The following is a 24092-nucleotide window of genomic DNA, read 5'->3' on the forward strand; positions in this document are numbered from 1 at the left end:
GAGTTTGAGTTGACAATTACGTAGGGCTGTAAATGGATAGCCGAAAATCCGAATTCGATCCGCATTCGTATCCGTTTCGGAGCATCCGAATTCGTTTAGAGATATCCGGAAAAAAATCCGAATACTCCGATAAAAATCCGAATCCGAATACTTAATTATAAAAAATTAAGTAAATAATGATCTTGAGGGTTTTTGAAGATTCAACAGGTTCTAGAATATGAGGAAAAGAGAATCATGATTTAAAACTATGGATTGAGAGTGAATTGTATCCACTAGGCGGAGGAAGGTTTGGATTACACAAGGCAGAGGTGTAAACGGATGGTCGAAAATCCGAATTCGATTCGCATCCGAATCCATTTAGAAGTATCCGAATTCAACCAAGAAATATCCAAATCCGATTACATCCGATCCGTATCCGAGCCGAATTTGATCCGTTTACAGGCCTACAATTACGCCGCAATAGGTCAGGTTGCTTTACCCCAGCATGCGAAGAAAGCTGGAGTGTGCTAGCGTGTCCCAACAATCAAAACTACTGCGTTGACTCCATGGATCATAGTGCCAGGCTGCCTAGGTAGGGAGGGAGGGAAGGTGGGTGGGCGTGGGGGGTTGGGGGGGAGTTGTCTGTGTAGAGGCGGTGATGGGGTAATTGGACGGTTCCCCCCCCCCCCCCCCCGGCCTCCCCCCCAACCACATGTTGGGTGGATTGGAAGAGCTGCCATGCGACGACAGTAGTTACCGCAACTGAATTGAGGTTAGTGCAGTGGAGTCTAGTCCCTAGGAGGTTTTTGAGTTTGAGACCTCTTGTTCTTCATCTAATTTAGGATCCCCCACTACCCCACCAAAAAAAAGAACCAGGCTGCCTCGGTGACCTACAATTGAAAGGAAACTAATTTTAAGGGTGCAAGTTTGGCCCTGACGGCCCAAGTCTGCCCTGGCCTGCCTTAAGCCCGAATAGGGCCTAGGTTGAGATATCCTGGCCCTAAGGGCCGGTCAGGGTTGGGAATTTCTGGCCCTAAGGCAGGGCAGGTCAGGCCGGGTCAGGGTTGAGGCCTTGGGCTGAACCCGACTTCATTTAACCCGACTATGCCTTCTTTTTCATCTCTTTCTTTTCTTCTTGTTTCTTTCTTTTTTCTTATTTTCTTCTTCTTCTTCTTCTTCTTACCAGCTTGGCCATCCCATGCATCTCCCTTCCCCCCTCTCCTCCATGATCAAGGCCAATCAAGGTCAGTCCGGCCCGACCCGACCCAACCCTAAGGACGGGTCAGGGTTGGATTTTTCTGGCCCTTAGTCAGGGCCAGGGTTGGGCCAGTGTATTAAAAGGCCTGACCCAACCCATCCATGTTGCAGCCCTAGAAACTATTGGGTAGGGATCCAACGTTGTCGATTCCCCCACCCCCACCCCACTTTTCTTCTTAAGGCTCCGTTTGGTTGGAAGGGAAATTAAAGGGAGGGGAAGTGAATTTTTTTTTTTTTTTTTGTCTTAATAAAGAAACTTTTGTAATCATTACAACACATGGTTATGGTTCAAATCATCTCATATTTGTTTAGTAAATTTCATTTCTCTTTGCATCTAAATCCCTTGGATTTAAAATGCAAAATAAAAAATATATCTAAATAATATCATTACTGAATTGGACAAAATTTCCTCACCCATGGAGAATAATTCACCCACCATCCTAACGTTCACAAATCCCTATAAGGTTTTAGTATTTTTCCAAAAACACCCTCTCGATGCCCTTTCTCGCCCATCCAACACCCATGGTAATGGAATCTCATTCATTGTGGGTGGAGGAAAACTTGGTCCTACTAAATGAGGTAAGAAATTTAAGTAGTTTATACAATAATAATTACAAAAGTTTTCTTTTTAATTTTGAAAATTTTCACTTCCCTCCCCTTCAATTTCCCTTGCAACCAAACATACCCTACTATTTATTTTTGGCTTTAAGGACTTAAGGGCATCAGGTATTAGCCGATGAAATATCAGAGTATTGGGACTTCGGAGTGAGGGCAAGGTTTAAAAATTTTGAATCATATATGGGACCAGTCTATGGATTTTGATTTAATTTCAATTAAAATCGTCATGGATTTGGTTCGGAATCTGACCTTATCTGGATTCAGCATAACTAGATCGATCTCAATATGCGTACAATCAAGGTTAATCAAAATTGGCCTCTCTAGCCAGCCAGCTCTACAAGAGTCAATGAAGATCCTCAGTTGGAATTGTCGGGGAGTAGGGAGGAACCCGACAATTTAATCTTTATTTTGACTCCCTAGAATGGAGAAACTGGATGTGTAATTTTTCTTCTTGAAACCAAGTGCAATAATCAGGCACAAATTGGGGATGTCTCATTGCTTTTCAGTTGATGCACAAGGTGCTTTGGTGGGATGCCTTCCTTGGCATGACTATATTAATATTGATGTCCTTTATTCAGTCAAACACCTCATCGACTCAAAGGTTAGTATATCAAATGATATAAGTTTTTTCATGACCTCTGTTTATGGTAAACTTGTCAAAGCTAACCGTCAGTTGGTTTGGGACAAGATTATCTCTCGGTACTGGTAGAAACGATAGTTGGGTTTGTTATGGTGATTTCAACTATTTTCTGTCATGGCATGAGAATGATGGTGGAAGTAATACTGGATCTCATGACTTGGATGGCTTCTGTCCGATGGTGAGTTCTTGTGGTTTAATGGATTTAGGATCATATGGTCTGAAATTCACTTGGAGTAACAAAAGGAGTGCATTGCTCTTCAAATATCTGGATTAAGCTAGATTGGGCTCTAACAAATCAAGCTTGGCCGGTAACATTCCCTGATGCGGCGGTTCTTATTAAGGTAGCAACTCATTTTGATCACCCCCCAATAGTTATTGATACTGCTGGAGGTAAATTTAAGGGACACCGTCCCTTTAGATTTGAGTCAATGTGGTTCAGACACCTTGAGTGGAAGAAACAACCTCGTTAGCTTGGTCTACTCCTATTTCTGTGCCTTGTATCTTCTACCAGAAAATGGATAATTGCAAAAAGTTTTTCAAAGGTGGAACAAAGAAGTTTTTGGGCATGTACAATCAAAGATTATGAATCTCCAACATGAACTTGAAATTTTGTAGGGCCTTCCTGTACTGGCAGATTCTCAAGCAAAAGAAGAAGAACTCAAGGCCCTACTCAATGAAGAATTGGAAAGAGAAGAGGATTTGTGCATGGCACCAGAAGTCAAGAATCATTTGGTTGCAACAAGGAGATCATAATACAATTTCCACATGTCTACCCTACAACGCCATACCAATAATAAAATTCTACGTCTCAAGCTTCCCTCCGGAGCATGGACACAATCAGACAAGGATATTTATAAGGAGGTGCTTGACTTTTACTCGAATCTCTACTCTTCTGAAGATGTTGATGAAGATGCGCTTGGCATCGTGTTGGGATCAATCCAGCTAGTAGTCAGTGCAGATATGAATAAGCGATTGTGTACTGGTGAGCACATTTATGTGTGAAATCTTAGGGCATAAAGCATACATTTTACTACATTGGACAGAGTTACTTCGGTGTTTTCTTGTGCTTTTCAAGTTTTAGGTGAATTCTTGTGAAAATGGAGCAAAAGCTGCTAAGAATAGCCGGAAGCGCCCAGGAGTCGAGAAAATAAAGTTTGGATTGAGCACTAAAAGAATCACGCCAATCAATCAAATTTGAATGTGATTACAATGGGGCCCTTAGCATAGTTTTGAGGTGTTAATAGTATGGATGCGTAACCCGTCAAGTCAGCTTCGCAACGGTTCAAACGACATTTGATTCCGAGTTGAAACGAAAAAGTTACGGCCGTTTTCGTGGATAGGGGTTTATTTGTAAGTATTGACAATCGATCGGGGACAAAGTAAAGCGGAAGTTCGGATTCTAGGGGCCTTAGCGCACTTATTAGAAGTTATCTTTTTGCCGAAAGATTCCATTTGGAAGGCTCTGGAGCATTCCAACTTCAACTTGAGATATCTTGGGCTCTCGAACTCCAAATTAGACGGAATTTGGGTCTATTTTGGGTGATTTTTCATAAGGAATACAACAGTGAAGCCCATATAAGCATCCCATACTCCACTTTTTTTCAGGACAGATTTAACATTTCATTAATTGTGAGTGGAATCCTAATCATCACCCTTGCTCTCTCTCTCCTCCAACTTTCCAAGGGCACTTTTGGGATTTGACTATGGATAGATTTAATTTGAAAAATATTCTCTCATGTATGGAAGGTTGAAAAGTCAAAGATGCGTTGATCTCATTGCTTGGAGAAGACACCTACAAGGAAAAGGAAGCACAAGTTAGAATTAGAAAGTTATTTTTTAATAAATATAAGGTTTATACATTTAGGATTCTTTTCTCTTCCTCTTTCTATTTTTTTTTCTTTTTTCTTGGGATTCAAGGCAATGTAAAGGAGGAAGGAGAGGAGAATATTTTCTTTTCTTAGGGAATATTTCTCCTATACTTCCCTCTTCTCTCTTCTCCTCTCTTCCCCCTGTAAACATCCCTACCCTCTCCTTTGAAAGGTGGCTCATTCATTAGTGAAATTTCTTCTCTTCTTTTTCATCTAAATTGTGATTTTTGGCTTTCTAGTTTTTAGTTTTGATTTCATAAGATTAATTCTTTCAAGTTCTTAGTTTTGATTTCAAGTTCTTAGTTTTGATTTCATAAGTCTAGTTTAATGGTTGTAATAGTTTTAGTTTAAAGCTTCCTAGTCTAAGTTCCTATGTTGATGACAAGACTTGGAGATTTAGAAGAAGAAGCCATGATAAGTTTATTCAAGCACATCAAGGTATCTCATTCTCCCTCTCCTCTATCTCTCTCTATCTTCTTCTTCTTCTCCCTCTATTTCTTTTATTTTTTTTATATGGTTGTGGTTTGTGGATGCACTTTTATTCCCTTATTTCTTTTTAATTTTATTCCTTTCAATTCGCTTTAGTTTGATAGGTTAGATGCTTATGAGTTAGGATGCATTAATTTTCATTAGTTTAATTAGTTTAATTTAACACTTTAATTTGGTTCACTTTGCATTACTTTTAAGTTAATTAAATAGAGTGGCGTATATCTCCTTGTGTTCGACCCATAGCTACGATTGACCCGTACGCTTGCGGTAATTATTTTAACTCAAACATGTACAATGCCTGGAAGAAATGAAGACAGCCTTTATTTGCCATGGCTCCCCTTAAGGTGCCAGGACCTGATGGCCTTCCACTAGCCTTCTTTCAAAAATTCTGAGATATTACTAGTCATGACCTCTTTAGCTTTGTCTCTGACTTATTGTTTCAATTATATTGCCCAATTATTGTAATGAGACTCTTATTTCTCCTCCCCAAAAACCAAAATGCATAATGTATTGATCAATATAGGCCAATCAGTCATTGTGTAGTGGTAGTGAAAGTAATTACTAAGATTATGGCCTCTACACTCAAAGATGTTCTTCCTCATTTGGTTTCTCCTATGCAGTCGGCTTTTCTCCCAAGGTGTTCTATTTCTAATAATGTATTTGTTGCGCATAAGCTCTTCAATTACGTTAATAAGAAAAAGAAAGGCAGGAAACAACTTCTAACTCTAAAGCTAAACATGAAGAAGGCATATGATTGGATGGAATGGGATTTCTTAAAAAAAGTACACCTCAAACTCTAGTTTTGTAACAAATGAGTGATGATGGCAATGTCTTGCCTTTGGTCGGTTTTGTATAAAGTTATGATGAATGGGGCGGTTTGGGGAAGTGTTGTTCCATCCCGGGGCATTCGTTAAGCAAAAGAATTGGAAAAGAAGAAGAAGTCAAGGCCCTGCTCAATGAAGAATTGGAAAGAGAAGAGGATATGTGGCACCAGAAGTCAAGAATCACTTGGTTGCAACAAGGAGATCATAATACAATTTCCACATGTCTACCCTACAACGCCATACCAATAATAAAATTCTACGTCTCAAGCTTCCCTCTGGAGCATGGACACAATCAGACAAGGATACTTATAAGGAGGTGCTTGACTTTTACCCGAATCTCTACTCTTCTGAAGATGTTGATGAAGATGCGCTTGGCATCGTGTTGGGATCAATCCAGCTAGTAGTCAGTGCAGAGATGAATAAGCGGTTGTGTACTGATGAGCACATTTATGTGTGAAATCTTTGGGCATAAAGCATACATTTTACTACATTGGACAGAGTTACTTCGGTGTTTTCTTGTGCTTTTCAAGTTTTAGGTGAATTCTTGTGAAAATGGAGCAAAAGATGCTAAGAATACCCGGAAGCGCCCAGGAGTCGAGAAAATAAAGTTTGGATTGAGCACTGAAAGAATCGCGCCAATCAATCAACTTTGAATGTGATTACAGTGGGCCCCTTAGCATAATTTTGAGGTGATAATAGTATGGATACGTAACCCGTCGAGTCAGCTTCGCAATGGTTCAAACGACACTTGATTCCGAGTTGAAACGAAGAAGTTACGGCCGTTTCCGTGGATAGGGGTTTGTTTGTAATTATTGACAATCGATCGGGGACAAAGTAAAGCAGAAGTTCGGATTCTAGGGGCCTTAGTGCACTTATTAGAAGTTATCTTTCTGCCGAAAGATTCCATTTGGAAGGCTCTGGAGCATTCCAACTTCAACTTGAGATATCTTGGGCTCCCGAACTCCAAATTGGACTGAATTTGGATCTATTTTGGGTGATTTTTCGTAAGGAATACAACTGTGAGGCCCATATAAGCATCCCATGCTCCACGTTTTTTGAAGGACAGATTTAATATTTCATTAATTGTGAGTGGAATCCTAGTCATCACCCTTGCTCTCTCTCTCCTCCAACTTTCTAAGGGCACTTTTGGGATTTGACTATGGATAGATTTAATTTGAAAAATATTTTCTCATCTATGGAAGGTTGAAAAGTCAAAGATGCCTTGATCGCATTGCTTGGAGAAGACACCTACAAGGAAAAGGAAGCACAAGTTAGAATTAGAAAGTTACTTTTTAATAAATAGAAGGTTTATACATCTAGGATTCTTTTCTCTCCCTCTTTCTTTTTTTTTTTTCTTTTTTCTTGGGATTCAAGGCAATGTAAAGGAGGAAGGAGAGGAGAATATTTTCTTTTCTTAAGGAATATTTCTCCTACACTTGCCTCTTCTCTCTTCTCCTCTCTTCTCCCTATAAATATCCCTACCCTCTCCTTTGTAAGGTGGCTCATTCATTAGTGAAATTTCTTCTCTTCTTTTTCATCTAAATTGTGATTTTTGGCTTTCTAATTTTTAGTTTTGATTTCATAAGATTAATTCTTTCAAGTTCTAAGTTTTGATTTCAAGTTCTTAGTTTTGATTTCATAAGTCTAGTTTAATGGTTGTAATAGTTTTAGTTTAAAGCTTCCTAGTCTAAGTTCCTATGTTGATGACAAGACTTGGAGATTTAGAAGAAGAAGCCATGGTAAGTTTATTCAAGCACATCAAGGTATCTCATTCTCCCTCTCCTCTATCTCTCTCTATCTTCTTCTTCTTCTCCCTCTATTTCTTTTATTTTTTTTTATATGGTTGTGGTTTATGGATGCACTTTTATTCCCTTATTTCTTTTTATGTGGTTATTATGTGTGGCTGCAATTTTATGCCTTTCAATTCGCTTTAGTTTGATAGGTTAGATGCTTATGAGTTAGGATGCATTAATTTTCATTAGTTTAATTAGTTTAATTTAACACTTTAATTTGGTTCACTTTGCATTACTTTTAAGTTAATTAAATAGAGTGGCGTGTATCTCCTCATGTTCGACCCATAACTACGATTGACCCGTACGCTTGTGGTAATTATTTTAACTCAAACATGTACAATGCCTGGAAGAAATGAAGACAGCCTTTATTTGCCATGGCTCCCCTTAAGGTGCCAGGACCTGATGGCCTTCCACTAGCCTTCTTTCAAAAGTTCTGAGATATTACTAGTCATGACCTCTTTAGCTTTGTCTCTGACTTATTGCTTCAATTATATTGCCCAATTATTGTAATGAGACTCTTATTTCTCCTCCCCAAAAACCAAAATGCATAATGTATTGATCAATATAGGCCAATCAGTCATTGTGTAGTGGTAGTGAAAGTAATTACTAAGATTATGGCCTCTACACTCAAAGATGTTCTTCCTCCTTTGGTTTCTCCTATGCAGTCGGCTTTTCTCCCAGGGTGTTCTATTTCTAATAATGTATTTGTTGCGCATAAGCTCTTCAATTACATTAATAAGAAAAAGAAAGGCAAGAAACAACTTCTAACTCTAAAGCTAAACATGAAGAAGGCATATGATTGGATGGAATGGGATTTCTTAAAAAAAGTACACCTCAAACTCTAGTCTTGTAACAAATGAGTGATGATGGCAATGTCTTGCCTTTGGTCGGTTTTGTATAAAGTTATGATGAATGGGGCGGTTTGGGGAAGTGTTGTTCCATCCCGGGGCATTCGTTAAGGGGAACCGATTTCACCAGCTCTTTTTATTATTTGTTCTAAGCCTTTGGTAGCTTACTTTCTCAAGTGGAATTAGAAGGGTTAGTTAGAGGATTTCGTGTTCGAAATCGTGTAATGCAAGTATCTCATAACATCTTTGCAGATGACTACCTTTTATTCTTTGAGGTTAAAATCTCAAAAGTATGCCATTTGAGACAATGTCTGGATTGGTATTGCAAGGCTAGTGACCAATCGGTAAATCTCCAAAAATCCTCTATGCTTCAGCCCGAACACTCAGACTCGCTTTTGCCGTTGGTTTTCTCGTGTCTTGAAGGTGTCATATGGTAAAGGTCTGAGTAAATATCTTGGACTTCCAATGGAATTTGATGCTTCCAAAGCTCAATTACTTAAGGATATCTCGACAAATCTAAGAAGCAATTTAGTGGGTGAAAAAAAGAGATATCTCACTTGGGGAAAGAAATCATGCTTAAATGAGTGGCTTTCTCTCTCTTGAATTATGCGTGTTCACACATTAAGCTTCCCAAATCACACCATAATCTCTTAAGACAGTAACCCAATTTTATTGGGGTGATGACTCTTAGAAGAAGTACATTGGATTTCTTGGCAAAGACTTTGCCTTTTCAAGGAGAAATGTGGTTTAGGCTTCTGTGATCCAACCTTACAAGCCCTCTTATGCAAGGTAGCTTGGTGATTATGGTCTGACCTTGATTTCATGTGGGAAAAGTTCATGAGGATGATCTACTTTACTAACCATAACTTTCTTGGTGCAAAGTTAGGCTAGAACACTTCTTGGGCCTGATGTAGCATTATTCAAGGAAGAGATGTCCTCAAAATGGGTCTTCACTGGCATGTGGGGAAAGGCGATAAGATCAAAAGTTGGTCGGATAATTGGCTACCCACTTTGCCAAATTTTCAACTACAATATCCGTCATTATAAGATTGCCCTCACCATTTTATTGAAGAGCTTATTGACCCAGAAAATAGAATATGGGATCAGGAGTTACTAGACCTATATTTCCACCCGCCAAATAAGGAAGTTATCCTTCAAATTCCTCTTAGTCTATTGAAAGGGATGACTATCAAATTTGGGGCGCCTCAAGGAAAGGTTGGTTCTCTGTTAAAAGTGTTTACCATTTGTTAACCAACCAATGACTATCTGAGGTGGTCGATTGCCCAACAATGGCTCAGGGACATTCTTGGCTGCGTGTGCCAAATAAGTTTGGAGGCAGATTTGGAGCTGCTTTACGACCCCAAAGTTGAGGATCTATTGTGGAGAATCTGTGCAAGAGTATTGCAACCTCCGAAGCTCTGATTCATAAACGTACAGAGGTTGAGCCTCTTTGCCAAAGTTGTGGGGCTGTAGCAAAGACAAGTGACCATATTTTTATCCATTGTCCCTTCGCTTGATCAATTTAGTTTGGTGTCAATCTCTCTTTCATTGTTCCTAATCTTGATGACTACCTTATGCATCAGTGGATTCAAGATTGAAAATCTTTTCTCTATCATGGAAAGAGATTCCATAGGGAGTCCTCTTCTCTATGTGTTTTCATTTGTTGGTACTTATGGATAGCCTAGAATGACTTGTTCTTCAGTCGACATCGGTGGGTTCCTTTGGAGGTTATTGAGTCGGCTTAGAAGTCCTGGAGAGAGTTTTTGGGAACATCATCATTGTCTACCCCTTAACTAAGGTCACAGGATTCGACGATTTTGTCATCATTGGAGCCCCGTTTCCAATCTTCATTCAAGTTGAACTGTGATGCTTTGGTTCAATTGGAAAAAAGCGAGGAGGCTTAAGTTTTATTATTAGGGATTCCCAAGGCTGTTGCATCATTGCAGTCTCTGAGCCTTACAATACATGTGGTGTACTTCTTAATGAGGCATTGGCGGTTAGGAAAGTAGTGTTGGAAGCTATATTTAAGGGGATTGATAATTTTATTGTTGAGAGTGATAACCAAGAAGTAATATTGGCCTTGCAATCAACATCAACTCCTTTCCCTATATTAATTATCCTAATTATAGCAGATATCGTGTATCTTCATGGATGCTTTGAGTCTTGTACTTTTTTGTTTATTCCAAGAGCTAGAAATGCTATTGTTAATGCTCTTACTAGGATGGCCTTGTCCTTAGCGAGGAGGACAAATTGGTCTTTATCTGATCCCTGTCTCTCTTGAAGATGAGAGTGTATCTCGCTCTTTAGAATAGACTGGCTTCTTATTGAAAGAAAAAATTGTCCTCTCAATTATTTTCAATTAAAATTAGTTGATTCTGTTGATTTGAACCCAAGTTTTAAAACCATGAGTGGGGGAGTTGGAAGGGGAAAAATATTGAGTTGGGAGGAGAAGACAAGCAAATGGATCACCTCACCTGCGGATTCATCTAATCAAGTCCTTGAGTAGAAAAACCATCTAAGGTAATTCAGCTTTCACGTTGTATTCACAACGTGGATTTAAGATTAAATTGTGATCCACAACCCCAATTTTGATTAATGTTGGTTCTTAGATCCATTATGGATTTAGTCATGAAAGCATTTAGATCTTTATTTTTATCAATTTTTTTATTTTAATTAGTAAAATAGTAGAAAATCAATGAAAATTACCTCTTGAAATTAGATCTACAAGATTTTGAATAAAAAACTTTGATAGTATGAGTAATGATTAATTAGGGAGGAGTGAAACGATGGCGTGTGGGAGGATTGCTGGGGTTTTTCAGACTAAGAAGGACAATTTTGGGGATGCCAAGGAAGATGATGATCCTCCTCACCCGGGGGATGGCCGAGGGGCTCAGAGGGAGAAAGAGACCGTGAGTGGCGTTGCCCTTGGTTCTCCGGCGCTGATAGGAGGGAGGTCCTTCGTGGATGCAATAGGGAAGAGGACAATTCCAGATGTTGAGGCCCTACCTGTCCCGATTCATGAAGGTGGCTTTACTAAGGTGAAAATCCCCCAAGGTACCTATGAGTCCCAAGTAATGCGATTCAAATCTGCCTTGATTGGTAGACTCAATCTGCAACAGGTCTCTCTTGCATCTCTAAGGAGGGCGATCAAGGAATCATGGAGGCTGAAAGGAGCGATGGAAACGATTCTGATTGGCAGGGGTTATGTCATTTTTCACTTTGATTTGGACGTGGATATGAATATGATCTGAAGGCGGAGTCCAATTAGAGTTAGTAACCAATTGATTTGTTTCCAACGTTGGCGTCCGGATTTCAATGTTCACGAGTCTCATCAGGCCCAAAAGCTGGTTTGGGTTCGCTTCCCGGATTTGCCGTTTAAGTATTGGCACCCGAAGATTCTTCTCTCTGTAGCTAGCCAAGGCCCTAGGGACGCCGGTGGCATTAGATAAGAGAACTCGTGAGGGTACTGCGGGCATGTATGCAAGAGTTCTTGTTGATATGGCTATGCTGTCGGATAGGCTGGATAGGTCATGGTGGGGCACCATCACGTGGGTTCCACGGAGTTGTTCTGGTTCAAACAAGCTATGGTTTATGAAGACAACCTGTTGCAGTGTGGGTTCTGCAAGAGAGTCGGGCATGCGTTTAATAATTGCAAGGAGCGATTGGAGGTGGAGGCAAAGAAGGCCGTAATGTCCAAGTCTGTGGAAATCGATGAGGACAATGTCTCGAATGCTGGAAGCCTGGGATCTTCATCAAACCCTCCCCAAGCAAACGATGTGCAAGGGGGCTCTCCTCATGGCTCCTCTAGAGTCCCTGACTCTTTAGTTGATGCTCGTCCATTGCTTCTTTCAGCTGTGGCTCCGGTGGTAGGTGGGGCTGAGGATGCCACTGTGGGTAGTAATCTTTTTTTGGAAAGAAATATTGAGGGAGGAGGAATCCCTAGACATACTTATTCTGCCAATCCTAATATGGAAAAAGATCCCTCTCATTCATATAGTGGGGAGGAAGTCTTTGAGGGTGATCTGAGGAAGGAACACGTGGTGATTGGGCAGGGAGATTCTCCAAGAGAAGCGACTTTCTTGGAAGGCAATGGCATGAGTGGGGTTAAGATTGGAAATCCTCTTTCCAAATCAGCTACGATTCCTTTTAGCTCGCGGCAGGTTTTGAACCCATCTCCCGGGTCTGGCTCTGGAATTGGTCCGGGTCGTGGATCGGGTCGAGCTAGCATACCCAGCATGGGTCATGGTCGAACAGGTGCTCCTCAGGGTGGATTGACTATTGATGCTCGCGTTAGCCCAAACCGTGGGGGTAGACTTGCAGGTAGTGCAGGGAGGATGCAATCGATTGGCACTGATTTGGTGCCGATTGAAGAAGGGGGTTTGGAAGTAGTTCTTCATGTTGAGGACTCTCACGTTGTTGAAGAAATACCTGAGACTTCCTTCCTAAATGGCATAGTGGTAGTGCATGCGAAGGAAACATCAGCCATAGATGAAGCTACTATTTTGGCGGAGAAGGAGAGTAGGGTGCAGCCCTTACAGCGAAGGGGTAGGTTGGCTTCTCATGTGGACCAGTAGGGTCACAAACGTTCCGCGAAATCCCCTAGTTTTCAATGAAAGTGCTCTTCTGGAATATTAAAGGTTGTAAAAAGAAGGCATGCCGTTTGGCGATCGCGTCTATTCTCATTGAGTTCTGTCCAGATTTGCTTTGTTTGGCTGAGTTAAAGGTAGAGGTTAGTAAATTTCCAGCTTTGTTCTTCAATAAACTGGGTTACTCAGCAGATTTTATTCATAACTTCTTGAATTCTACCCCGAACCTTTGGGTACTGTGAAAATTGAGCTTGCCGTGCCCATCGATTATTTCGGTGTTCGAGTAATAAATTTTCATGTCTGTGGTCTGGAATGGGGGCCTGGTTTTCATTATGGCTATGCACGCCAGCTACTTTCGAGCAATTCGGCAAGAGCTTTGGATGGATTTGATTAACCTTAACTTGATTTCTGAACCGTGGCTTGTTATTGGTGACTTTAATGCTACTTTGCTATCTGAAGAGAAGAGAGGGCCTAGGAATTTCTCTGTGGGTTCGGCTACAGAGTTTGGTGCTTGGGTGGATTTTTGCAGCCTCATCGCTATTCCCTCTTGTGGGAAAAGGTTCACTTGGTCAAATAACAAGTCTAGAGGTCGTGTGGAGGCCGTGTTGGATCGCAGTTTTGGTACCACAAAATGGTTCAACATCTTCCAACACTGCTCTCAACGGGTTCTACCCCGGGTGGCGTCGGATCACTCCCCTCTTTTTATTGCTTATGAGTCGGTGTGTAAGCCTCAGAATGCCCCTTTTCGATTCCACAAGTTCTGGATGGATAAACTTGAATTCCTAGAGGTGGTAAAACAATCCTGGAGGCAGCCGGTGACGAGTTCTCCTATTTTTATCTTAAACCAGAAATTAAAGAGACTCAAACCGGTTTTGAGAGGCTAGGCCCGTGAAGCTTTCCCAAATCTCATTTTGGCTGTGAAGAAAGCAAAATTTGAGTTAGAAGAGGTGCAAGATACTATGGATACTTGTGGTGTAAATGATTTCTTGTATGGGCTAGAAGCAGATGCCAAAACTAGATACTTGTTAGCTTTGAATAACTGTGAAAAACTTTGGAAAGAAAAATCCAGAAATAAATGGCTCAAAGAGGGTGATCGCAACTCCAAATTCTTTCATCTCTCGACAGCTATAAGGAGAGCTAAAAATTAGATTAAATGCCTTAAAATGAGAGATGGTGATCTTGTGTCAGATCCTTTAGGTGTGGCTGATTTTGTGAGCAAGTACTTTAAAGATTTTCATAAGGAGGTTCCGCTTGTTGAGCACTTGGAGATCCTGGATGTCATCCCCCAGGTGTTGGGTGTGGAGGATAGGGCTGCTTTGGACCTGTTACCTGGCCTTGATGAAGTGAAGGCGGCGGTGTGGGACCTCGACCCGGATAGGTCGCCTGGACCGAATGGCTTCCATGGCTCTTTCTTTAAACGGTGTTGGGATATGGTAGGTAGTGATGTGGGGAAAGCGGAGATTAATTTCTTCAGGGAGGGAGTTATGCCTAAAGGGGTTAATAATTAGTTTATTTCCCTTATTCCTAAGGTGGAGAATGCTATATCCCTGGATAAATATTGGCCTATTTTCATGGGGAATTTCTTCTGTAAAATTATCACTAAAATCTTGGCAAATAGGTTGGGGGTGTTTCTCCCTCACCTTATTTCAGAGGAGTAGGGTGTGTTTCAGAAAGGCAAAGTCATTTCCACTAATATATGTTTGGCCTCCGAACTGAGTAATCTCATGCACAAGACGGTCAGGGGTGGTGGCATTGGTCTAAAGCTGGATGTGCAGAAAGCCTATGACTCTCTTTCTTAGAAGTTCTTATTCTTGGTTTAGTAAAGATTTGGACTCAGTGATCGTTGGATTCTATGGCTTCACACCTTGTTGTCGTTTACCAAGATCTCTATCCTTGTAAATGGAAGTTGGTTTTTTTGGAGTGGAAAGAGGGCTGCGTCAAGGTGAACCACTCTCCCCCTTATTATTCATTCTGGTGGAGGAAGTCCTTTGTAGAGGGTTGAATCGGTTAGTGGAGGAAAAAAAGCTCCTCCCCTTGAGAGGCCCCAGGGGTGTCCCTACTCCAAGACATCTATTGTTTGTTGACGATGTTTTTATTTGTATGAATGGTTCTCTCAGGTACATCAAAGAGCTGCACTCCTTTCTGGAGAAATATCAAGGATTTTCAGGGCAGAAATTCAATCTTGAAAAAAGCAAGCTTTTCTATGGCGCTATCACCCCTTCCAGAAGACGGCGGATCTCGGATTTGCTCAAGATCCCCCTGTGTAACCTCCCTACTAGATACTTGGGTGCAGATATCTTCAAGGGAAGGGTTACTAGGGAGAAAATGATGTCGCTGGTTGATAAATTTAAGCAGCGCCTATCATGCTAGAAAGGCAAGCCTCTATCTTTTACAGGTAGAGTGGAGCTTGTGAGGTCGATGATGCTTAGTCTACCGGTTCACATCTTTTCCGTTTATTGGTGTCCCACCTCCCATGTGTCCCTTATGGAGGGGTGGATCTGAAACTTTATTTGGTTAGGTGACATTGAGGCTAGAAGAGCCGCGACAGTCAAGTGGGATGCTATTTGCATACCCTAAGCGGAAGGAGGGTTGGGCATCCGCCGTCTCTGGGACATTAATAAGGCATTGTTGTGTAAGCTAGCTTGATCGATTCGGCATGAAGATTCCATGGTTTATAAATTCATGCGATCGAGGTTTCTCTCCTCTGATGGCTGCCTAAAGCCCCTCTCCTTGTCCTCATCGATTTTACCTCGTATCCGCAAAGTATGGGACTTTGTAAAGCAGCAGGAAAGGTGGACTATTGGTAATGGTAAATCTGTCAGCTTTTGGAAGGATTGTTGGCTAGGAAGTGAATCGATTGCCGATGCTTTTGGTTTAGGTGCGGATCTCTTCTTGGACAAAGATACCTTGGTTTCTGACTTCATTGTTGATGGCTCATGGTCCCTCCCGTAGGTCTGATCATCTTTTCTTAAGGATATCTTTGCTGTGATAAATGGCATTATCCTGCCTAGTCCGGGTATGTCGGATTCTTGCTCTTAGGGTATCACCCCCTCGGGGTTGTTCTCTATTAAATCAACTTGGGAGATGCTTAGGAAGAAAGGGCCTCAAGTCCCTTGGTGTAGCTTGGTGTGGAATAAGTTCCTCTTACCTAGACATTCATGCTTTGCTTGGCGGTTGATGCATGGTAAAACGCCCACGGACATGGCGCTATCTTGCAAAGGGGTTTCCTTGGTTTCTCAGTGTGAATTTTGTAAGGCCCAAGTGGAATCGGATGTACATATTTTTTTGGAGTGCCCGCTTGCTCGATGCCTTTGGGAGAGGTTTATGTTCCTCTTTCATGTTCAATGGCCAGGTTCCTTGACCCTATTGGAGTTCTTTGGGTGGTGAAAAAGGAAAGTCGGGTCTGTTCCCATGAGAGATGCTTGGCTGTCCGATGTGATTCTAATTCCGTATGGCTTATGGTCTGAACAAAACTGCAGGAAATTTGAGGGGAAGGCCAAGGGGCTAGATGACCTCTTCAAAACTTTTCTTGTGTCTCTAAGGGAGGTTTCTAGGGAATTTTTCTACCCGGTCACCTCTATGCTTGATCTGTCCTGTGCTAGAAGTTTAGACATTCCAGTGATTCCAAAGCCTGCTTAGGTCATTACGGAAGTGCGATTGTTCAATCCCCCTAGAGGATGGGTGAAGCTTAACATGGATGGGTGTTCTCTTGGAAACTCTAGTAGGGCCAGGGCTGGTGGTATTCTTAAAGATGATCGAGCAGCCTTGGTGTCAGCTTATTGTTTCTTCCTTGGCACAAAGACTAATTATGTGGCTGAGTTCATGGTCTTGATGCATGGTCTATTGAGAGCTAAGGAAATGGGGGTGACTCGGTAATGGGTGGAATGTGACTCCATGTCAGTCGTGAAGTCTCTCCGTGCGGGTTCGATCCCTTGGTTCGTTAAGCAGCAATGGTTAGGCTTGCAGCCTTATCTTCTTTCAATCCATTGGAAGATCTCTCACTGTTTCCGTGAAGCTAATCTGGTAGCAGATTTCCTCGCTAAGGTAGCGGCAAAGAGTGGAGTGTCCTCTCCTTGGGACTCTGATTTCCCTCCTTCAGCCTGGAGATTTTTATCTGATGATGCAAAGGGCAGGCCCCGAGTCAGATTCGACTAGTGTTTCCTGTGGGGGATGGTGTTTTGAGCCTTAGTTGTTTTTGTTCTTCTCTTTGGCTGTAGGCCCTTGGCCTTAGCATTTTGTTTCTGTACCTGTCTCGGTATGCCTGGACAATATTTTCTTGTATTCTTTTTTTATCTTTAATATATTCTTGCTGATCTTTAGCAACAAAAAAAAAAACTTTGAAAAATCAAAGATATGTGAAAATGTTTGTTTCTTCATCCTGATTCAATTTTCTATGGTCGACCAATTCCAATCATGCTGGAATTGGAATTGTTGGAGGCCAATTTTATGTCCTATTTTGGGTTTTAAAACCTTTATTCATATAGATACCTATATATTTTTTTCTAAACTTGGCTTTCCTACACGGACTTTAAAGAAATAATTTCCTTAACATGCACTTAGATTTTCCACATGGCGGGATAAATGAGGTTAAATTTTATGGAATGTAGACCCCAAGATCACCTACTCACATGTCAAATATCAAACCAATATAATTTCAAGTGGTAAAATAAGGAATTGAAAAATCTAGGACTATCAAGCAGGTGCACGGACATACACAGGAAGATATGGCATTAGATGGGACAGTAATCATTGAATAGAAGAATGAAATTATGGGAAATGTTTCTTGGGTAGAAGTTCCAATACTTCAAAAAACATGAGTGGAATTCTTGGTGAGGGAGATCTGGTGACTGAAGGGGAGGGAGACACTTAGTTTATTGATTCGCATGGTGGCCCTCCGACACATCAAGGAGATGGCAGAATAGGTTGTAAAGGAGGTGATGGGGAGATCGGTTGTGATGGGGGAGGGCTGAGGATGCATACTCAGGGGTCAAAGTCCTATGCGTCGACCATAGGGGTTGCTCTGTCGGACATTGATGCCATCCCAAATCCAATTCGTGCAAGGAACATCACTAAATCGTGTGATCATAACTCCACTGGGGAAAGGTTTTGTTATATTTCAGTTTGCTTAGGAGTTTGACATTGCAGCCATTTGGAAGAGGAGTTTAATGCCGCTTTAAGAGGTAGACGATAAGTTTCCAAAGGTGGCGCCTTGATTTTAACATCCATGTGAATCAGGTCATTACCAAACTCAAATGAGTTTGTTTTCCAAATCTTCTGTTAGAATACTGGCATTAGGGGATTCTTCTCTCAATGGCTAAAGCCTTGGGTCACCCGGTGGCTTTAGATCATCGCACAAGCAGTTGCTCGTTGGGAAATTTTGATCGTGTGTTGGTTAAGATTGATATCGTCGGACCAAGGTTTGATACGGGTAAAATATACTCACCATTCATAGGGTGACACGTGGACACACGGGGAATGAAAAATTAGAAGAACAATCCAGTGTATCGCAAGGTCATCGTTCCCAAAAGAGAAACCAACCAGGAATCAAACAAGGAATCTTATTTTGAACAGGGAACCAGTATTGCCGCACCTCAACGGCCAAGAAGATCTGGTATATCAAGGACTCAATTCATAGATAAGGAAGGGAATATACACACTGGCATGGGAAATAGAAGCTTGCCATAACAGAATTCTTCATACTTAACCCGTCTCCCAAAAGGAAACTACTATCTTGGGAAGACGAAGTACCAAAGAGGGACTCTCACCATCGCCTCAGACTACAAGATACTGCATTATAAATAAAGCCTCCCCTATGGAGCAAGTATGAACAATCCCAATCTCTTACCACTCTTGTAATTTTACTTTACTATAATTTACAATTGTCACAGAACTGACTTAGGAATTGGACAATCCCCGCCAGAGTCCACTCCGGCCCTCTCACAGTGACCTTTTCCTTTCATTCAATAGGTCCAACGACCAGCATAGTTCATATCCACGCAGAGACAGTTTTCTGCAGCAACAGTTGGCACCATTTGTGGGAACCACTGTAGAGCAATTTCACAATGACTAGAGAAATTTCACAACTTCCAACATGGTGCACACTAGATCCACTGCTGTAACACCACCTGTTCAGGGTGCCGCTGTCAGCAAAGGCAAAGATCCCCGAGACCACCTCCCCTTCCCCTGGGAACACAGCTAGCAAGCCCTGGGGGGTGGGGAATGGTGAGCAAGTCCATACACCCCTCCTCTAAGGACACAACCTAGAAATCTCGACAAGAATGGTCAGCAAATTCAAACAATAGGAGGGTCTAACCCTCTTAGTGTTGATGGTCCACCAGTAAGGGACCCTCCCGATCCCCATGCCAGTGCAACCAATGATCGGATGGATGCAATGCGAATGTAGATCCTCAACTTGGAAAAACTACTTCGTGACGTTGTCATGTGGATTACCTATATTCAAGTACCTTCGATTGTTCCAGAACTTACCACCCGTTCGAGATGCCCTTCTCATGATGATGAAGAAGATCATAGTACGACAAGCTCAACCAGACTGTCCCTCAACAGTAGTGGTGAAATTGTTGAAAACATCCGATCAGCCAACCTCCCCGTAGGTCGAAGGCATCCAAGTAAGTTCCCGATCTGGTTTGATCAGATCAATCATGACCAAACACGCTGCAGTTGCAGCCCACGAAGGACTGAGGAATGCAGAAAGCCTAAAGATGCATGACCTCTGATGTTGAGGGTGTTCCAACAAAGGAATCAACAAACTTGTACCTTATCAAACTCTTGATGGTGAGATAACGGAGCGTTTTTTACCAAATAATATAACACATGTATTATATGTGCATAATACGGGTTCCTATAAAAAACACATATCTGTATCTATTGAAAAATCCATTAAAAATGTTTCTTTGAATAATACGTACAGATATGCATATAATATGGGAACTTACTAACAAAGCTTACAACACATTTACTTTTATACTTTTTCTTGCACTGTTATTGTAATTGGTTGTTTTATTTTGCTATAGTTCCATCATCCAATTCACCCCCTGTTGGGTGTTGCTATCAATCCTAGAATTGGCATTAGAGCAAGGTTCCCCATAAAGAAACTTAACAAGTTTGAGGATAGTATCTACATCAATAAATGAGGAAGTACAGTCTGTGACTTGTCTACCATTCTTCGATGGCACAAATTACAGCTATTGGAAGAATAAGATGATAACATTTCTAGAAGCATATGACAACAACCTATGAAGTATTGTTGAAGATGGTTATTCTCTTCTAGTCATAATGGTTGATGGAATAACAAAAGAAAATGAGAAAAATGAATGGACAACTGTTGAAAGAGGCATGCACATTTGTAATTCTAAAGCTAAAAATTCCTTATATTATGCATTATGTGATTTGATTTGCTACTTGTAGTCATCTTGTTCTTTTTTCTATTAAGTTGGCTTGGAGTAGTTTTAGTTTGTTTTATGAACCTTTAGAAGGATGACATAAGGTTGTCCATTGAGTACATATTTGTTTATAATTGCTATAGAGGGTCTGTCAAGGTTGTTATATGTGCATTGTGAACCTAATCTTTTATAGGTTTGAAATGGGGAGAGGTACCCCTGAGACTTCTCTTTTATTATTTGTAGATGATACATTTATTTTTGTAGAGCTACTATGTTAAATATTTATACTATACACGCCATTCTTAATCTTTTTCAAGATCTTTCAAGGGGCAACAAGTTAATTTTCATAAAAGTGGAATTGTTTTTAGTAGTCTAATACTAAATGTTTTAAACATTTTTTTTTTGTTAGAAGATCATGTACATTACCAGAAAAAAGGAAAAAAAAATTACAAAAGCCCGAAGAAATAACGGGCCAACATGAACCAAAAAAAACTCAAAAAGAATTCCCACCTTTGGCAATGCCATCAGCAAGAAAAACCAAGAGCCAAAACATAAAATAAAAGAGACAAAAAACAAATCAGGGATAGAACAACCGAAACCTAGGCCTACCCTGTGCATCCAATGACAAGTCATCCTGAACTAAATGAGGAAACGAAACCATCACTGACGAAACTTGTAGAGAAGCCACTAACTTTGCTAAAAAAATTCACGACTGGGTTAGCTTCCCGGTAATAGTGGGAGATTTTCCACTCAATCGACTATAGAAAAGGTTGTAGAACACTCCAACGTTGCCAAGCAAACCAAGGAGTTTTATTCCGAAGGATAAGAAAAAAAATAAGCTACTGAATCACACTCAATCTAGATTTTAGAAAGGCCTTGTTCCTTTGTAAATTCCAGACCCAAACCTAAAGCTTGGATTTCTTCTTCAAAGTTTGTCGCTACTCCCAAAATTTCCTTGAAGGAAAAAATCACTTGAGCTTCACTATTACGAATGACACCACCAGCTCTAGATCTCCTAGGATTCCCAAGGGAACACCCATCCACATTAAGCTTGACCCAGCCTAGAGGAGGCCGAGCCCAAAACTTCTCCAGAATCTAAGAGGCACCACGACTTCTAATGTTGATGTTCAAGCTCCTCCCAAGAACAAAATCCTAAATGGATGAACCATGGCAAGAGAACACGGGAGAAATTAACAGTAATTCCCTTCTAACCAAACCCCAAGCTTGGGCCTGGCTCATGCAGCGATCATCAAACCTTCTTTTGTTTCTTTCTAGCCAAATAAAATAAGGAATCAAGACTAAGCCTGAGATCCACACATCTCTAAGGGGAGCTGACGAAGACTTTCTCTTCCACCAAGAGCTTAAATCAAGAAAAGAGGCATGTTGTTGCCAACCTATATTGAAGAGATTCGTGAAGGACGACCATAAAAATTGCGAGAAGGGACACTCACAAAGAATATGAAAATAGACTCTTCACATTGGAAGCACAAGCCACATCTAGAAGAAAGCGAGACGCCAAACCTCCTAACAAGATCGTTAATTGGCAGTTTACCATGGAGAACTCTCCAACTAAAGACCAAATGACGAGGTTGGAGAAAATTTTTCCAAACCAAGGATGTCCACTGCAACTTTGAGTTTTTTGAACGAACCACCTCCCATGCCGATTTAACCAAAAAAGCTCCTGAAGGGTTGTGATGCCAAAAACAAACGTCAACTATTGCAGCAGGGATCTTGATCTGTCTAATCACATAAAAAATATCCACCAGAAAAGCCAACTCAACTTGGGAAAATTCCAGCGGTCCACATTGATGAAATCAAAATCCTTGCATTCAAAGCCATTGAACATCACCGGATCTAAGGCAGACAAATCAGCTACCGAAGAAGGACCCAACCAATTGTCCCACCAAAATTGGATTTTATTACCATTCCCCACAGTCCATCTCTCATTTTTAGAGATCATCTCCCACAATCTTTTAACACCCGACCAAATTGAAGAGGATTTGTGTTGGGTAATTGTATTACAATTCCTTACAAATAATTGAAACAACACGAATTGCAATACAATAGATTAAACAGTAGAAACTAGGCTTGACCTTTGGCTGAAATGAGAAGACCAAAGCTTGAATTTGATGTAGAACCACACCCGCAACAACTTGAACAAGCTTGAGGTTGAGTCACACTTGTGGTGCTGCCTTTAAGGTAATTGATGCCTCCTACCGCCAAGGAGTGTCTCGCACCACTACCCCAAGATAAAACAACCTCCAACTAGAAGATGAAGGTCCTTCTAGTCCCTTGAAGGAGCCAAGAGCTTCAACACAAAGCAACCCTCTAACACACTTAGAAGAAAAGAGAGAGAGAGAGAATAATACTCCTAGTGATTGCTAAGTATGGGCATGAACATGTATCCAAAGATGTCTCTTACAAAGCAATTGGTTGGGTTTATATAGGCCCAAGACCAACCCTTGCATTCCCTTGGAATTCTCAAGAATAACCATCCACTTATGACCAAATTGAAGAATAAGATTTATGGGCAAGAATATGGACATGAATTGGAGGTTAATTCCAAATTCATGGTCATTCCCCACTAAGGGTCATGAATGACCTTAAAATTCATTCATTCTCCACTAAGACCATAAAGGCCTTAAAACCCCATAAAATGGTCATTCTCCACTAAGGACCATAAAGGCCTTAATACCCATAAAGGGAGAGACATCACCTATGGCCATGAATTGAGAAATCAATCTCATTCAATATCCTTGACCCACCTTCCCACTCATGATAGTGACCATGAATAGACTTTAGGGTACCCATAGAATGTTACAACCTTTGGAATTACTTCTTTGATCACATGGGTCCCACACCATAACAAAGCAATCAAAAAATTTTAAAACTTAAAATAAAATAAAATATATTTTAAATCTAACAATCCCCCACAAGTTTCAAAACGACACGAGACACACATGCTGTGACTGAATTAGACACTATAGGACACATCGTTGTAGGTGTCTTCCGGACTTGAACCTACATTAGGTCTAATGAACCGCGCTACAGAGTAGAGGTGGAGTCAGACTCCTTGAACCTTTTCTCATTGGTGTAGCTGACCGTCCCATCAACCATATCCCATAGGTCGACTCTTGTGCTACCCATCATTAAATCACTTTGGACTTTTGAACCGGCCATATCCCTTATCTTGAACTCGTGAATGTTTTAGAGAACTCGCCTATAAGTTCTCATCGGCGGCGGCCACACCCCCTACATTCACTTAGGTTAGTCCCTAGTGTGCACCACAACTGACACACCCCCACATTTCCTGGGATTAGACTAATTAAGAGCTTTACCGCTCAACCTCTTTCTTTGTGGTAGTACTACTTTCATCATCTACAGCTTGGAATGAATATTTATACAAGTAGTAGTACAAAACCGGTCAACCAGTGATTTCGTTTGTACCCCTTGAACCTAATTCAGGCATTTAGCCTATTCACATAGGTAGGGTGTCCATCACATGACCTATGGATTAGGCATTAACCCCATTCCTGTAGATGCATTACACAAGTTCTTGACAGACATAGGCTTTGTGAACATGTCAGCTTGGTTACTTTATGACTTCACATAATCGATAGCTATCATTCCTTCATCTATGTACTGTCTCACAAGGTTGTGTCTGAGGCGTATGTGCCTCCTCTTACCATTGTATATCCGGTTCTTGGCTAGATGTATAGCCGCTTGGTTATCATAATGTAGTGATACTGATGGCGCCGGTTTTTGCCACAATGGAATACCCGCCATTAAA

The sequence above is a fragment of the Telopea speciosissima genome, chromosome 2, assembly GCF_018873765.1.
Source record: "Telopea speciosissima isolate NSW1024214 ecotype Mountain lineage chromosome 2, Tspe_v1, whole genome shotgun sequence".
Lineage (NCBI taxonomy): Eukaryota > Viridiplantae > Streptophyta > Magnoliopsida > Proteales > Proteaceae > Telopea > Telopea speciosissima.